The 3,869-nt window shown below is 40.8% G+C and overlaps 1 long non-coding RNA gene across 1 annotated transcript; it reads right to left on the bottom strand.

Moving 5' to 3' along the window:
• Positions 1 to 2,586: 2,586 nt before the first annotated feature.
• Positions 2,587 to 3,026, bottom strand: LOC122014618. The gene is made up of 3 exons (XR_006120723.1): positions 2,986 to 3,026; positions 2,755 to 2,891; positions 2,587 to 2,658 (listed from the first exon to the last, which is right to left on the bottom strand). It is a non-coding gene; the product is annotated as an uncharacterized LOC122014618 (long non-coding RNA).
• Positions 3,027 to 3,869: the final 843 nt, after the last annotated feature.

Here is a 3,869-nt window from a genome sequence, read left to right on the forward strand (position 1 = left end):
TCTCCCCTGTACGGGTGACAATATGAAGCATCACTACAAACAAAATATACATCAGCCACATGCGGCTGGAATATTTATATACACAACCACGCAGTTATAATAACAGCCCACACGGCTGGAATGAAACAATCACAACCACGCAGTTATATATAAAACAGCCCACACGGCTGTACTAAAAACCAACACAGCGGAAAAACGAAAACGGAAAGCCCAATACAACACAATCAACACACTGCTAGCCGGCTAGGCTTTATACAACAAATACAACACCAAAACCATAAGATAGCCACATGGCTATACACAAATACAATGCCAAAAATAAGAAAAGAATATACAAAAGAAAACAATCACGATCTTCGGATGTGACGTAGGACCCGGCAGACAGGATACTCCGAGCGACACCAACCATCTACAGGCTACCTGAAAACATAAATGTATACATGCGGTGGTGAGTATAGGTAACTCAGCGGGTAATAGAAAAGATAGTGCATGGTCCATAAAATAACATGGAGATCACAAGTATACAGTCTCAGTAGGGAATAAGAACATGATCATACTATCATAATCAATGCATCTGAACATACCTGACATAATAACCTGACATAAACTGTACAAACCACAACTAACATAATGACAGATACATACCCAATCTGGAATCGACACATGGTACAATGATCAGTAAACTCACCGGATCTGCAACAGATATACCCGTGACACCTGTGCAATATAAATACGACTGCATATACATGTAAAATAAATGACATGTATGCAGCATGGCAACCAAATGCAACAACCATATCTCAATCAAGTGCAACAACGACAATCACATGCAACTAGTATCTACTAGGCATGTATGCAAATGCAGATGCACCGCGCATCAAATGCAAGAATAATAATTGCGTATGCATGCTCCATGGTCACCCCGCCACCTCTCCAGACACCACGACCCCAGTATGGCCGAGAGGCTTGGGTCCGTGACGACCGTACTACCCTCATACTCCAAACTGCTATATAGTGGTTGAGGAATGCTAGTAGCTATATAGCTACATAGCATCGTGGTCCCTGACTGCTCACAACGCCGGATCTCACTAAACCTCGTGACCGGGTGGCACGACAGGACGAGCGGCAACTGCTCCAGATACCACTACCCATGAGTGGCCGAGTGTACGGCGCTAAACCAAACCGATGACTCTCTCAACCACAAGGGAGACAATAGTCATCAGATGCAATGAATGATGAACATGATATATATATATATAATCATCATCCATGCAACACCCCAAACCTCATAAATACCTCCAACATGAGTATAATCGTCATGATACCTCCATGTATCCCACCAAACATATGTACACACTACACATGTATAATCAACCAAACATCTCCAATAATCCCACCAGACACATGTACACAAAATATAAGTACAATCAACATGTATCCTCCAGTAAAAACACAACAGACATGTGTGTATACCCCAAACGTACAATCAACACAACTCCTCCAAAAGTACATGACAAATACGTGTGTACATAAAATATGCAAATGCACGGTCAACAAGATGACTCCTATAACACATACCCACCTATGTACAATCCACGTCATATACCCAATCAGCATGGGAATACCTACAACCCGACAATCCCTACAAGATATACTATACACGTGTAATCACAACAGAGTAGATATCAAGAGTGGAGACTGTATCAGAATTAAATAGATCATCACAAGGGTCAAGCATAAGTATCATGCAGGAAAAACAGCAACCGATCATGATATAAGGTAAAGTAGCCTAATTCATCCAATAATAACCGTGCACCAAGTTTCAAAGAAACTATAAAGAGGTTAAGGAAGAAATACCCGCCTTTATCTGTAGATCGTGTCCAAAATAAATCTCACGTCGAGACGCTCGTCCCGAATCCAAGTCCTGCATCAATCAATATATATATTTTATTTAGCTAAATTCATATGAATTTAAATAGCTAAATAAAATCCCTACCCAATCAGGATAACTCCACTCAAATCTGATCTCTGATTAATCCTCCAAATAACCCTTGATCACACTCCTTCTAGATCCCACCATAATCCATAATCTATTAATCAATTCAAAACTCATTAATCAACACATCTTAAATCCAACTCACACAATTCATCATCAATCAAACACTAATCCAACTCATCATAAATCCTTCCAATCATAAACTAAACATCCCACACCTAATAATCAATCTAATGATCCCAATGACAAACATGAAATCACGATATTCATCCACCCTACATAATCCATCATTTAATCCAACACATACCAATAACAATCATATTTAACTCTACCTAATGATCCAAATCCAATACAACTTGAATTTAAATTTCTACAACCCATCTCTACTAATCCAAACCAATGTAGAAATGAAATCACCTCTAGAAGTAAAACCTTAATCCTTAATCCACAATAATTCGTCCAAACCAACTTATCAAATCCATAATCAACTCAACCTACATCACCCTAATCATCTCAAACATAGACATGTAATAAATCTTCAAAAACTCACCTAAAACCGGATGAATTTTTGTTGACCCACAGTTGAAGAGCTGGAACTGTAGGCTACTGGAAACTCCTGACCGAAACCCTAGTAAACATGCTGCCCCCTTCAATCCAACCTCCTAATCCACAATGAACACTCCACCTCATCTCATTGGATCGGATCAAGTGAAGAGATCAAACAATGGAAATCAAAGATCACAACACCCTAATCTTACCTCTTCCTCACAGCCCCCCTTCTGTTGATCCTTTGCTAAGATCATTTCCACTAGCAACCAGATGAGTCGCTGGACCAAAGCACAACACCAGACACAGCTCCGTGCAACCCCAATTGATCGGAGTCGAAGGTTGAAACCTAGGGCACAGGTCCGAAAAAGAAAGGGTCAATACAGAGAAGAAACCTATCCTAGCTAAACCTTGAATCCACCAAAGATCCGACGATGCCTTACCTCTAAGATCACTCCTCGGTGGCGTCGCTCGATCCAAATCCGACGAGAAGGGAGACGCGGACCGCTCTGTGAACAACTCGTGGAGGAAGAACGAAGGGTCGATAGGCTAGAGATGACACGGATCGAGCACCTGTCGTGCCCTAGACGCCTCGCTGTCGACACTCGGCCGCATAACTCACCGGACAGAACCCCTCGGCCGAAGAAGGTCTAGGCTCCGCCGTGCTCCAGCAAGCTCCGGCGAACGAGGATGATCGCCCAAGGAGAAGCTCTGCTCCCGTCGCCTCCGATTCGTCCGCGAGAGAGAGAGAAGGCAGAGAGGGGAGATCGGGGAAGAGAGGAGGAAGGCTCGGGTTCGGGCGTTTGGGAAATAAAAAGAAAACGAAATGGAATTTATAATATAAACAATTCCTCACTTAAACGGGTATCTCAAACAGGCTTTATCCGTACCCGTAATTAATCCCCTCAAAACCCGTCTTACGAGCTCCGAAAAATTCCCAGAAAATTTCTAAAAATTCCTAAAAAATTCTATATGGCTATTTCTCAAATAACCCTATTATTTAAATTTTCCGAGATCTCACACCTAGTCATAAATATAGTCTTGTATGCATTCTGCCCACTCGGAACGCACTTCATCAATTTCTTTTCTAGAGTACTGTGTTTTGATGAACTGTGAACAAAGACATAGATTAGATTAGTAAAAAACAATCAAAAGATGATATGTAAATGTCTAATATCATGTTAAAAACAAATTGTAACTGTCTAATATACATGTTTAATTGTTTATAATTTAATCATAAGTAGACATGCATACCTTTATTATTTCCCATGTAACTTGTTTTTTCCCTTTGTTTTCCTTGGTTGAATTAAACAATCTTATGCTCCTT

The sequence above is a fragment of the Zingiber officinale genome, chromosome 8B (genome assembly GCF_018446385.1).
Source record: "Zingiber officinale cultivar Zhangliang chromosome 8B, Zo_v1.1, whole genome shotgun sequence".
NCBI classification, from domain to species: Eukaryota; Viridiplantae; Streptophyta; class Magnoliopsida; order Zingiberales; family Zingiberaceae; genus Zingiber; species Zingiber officinale.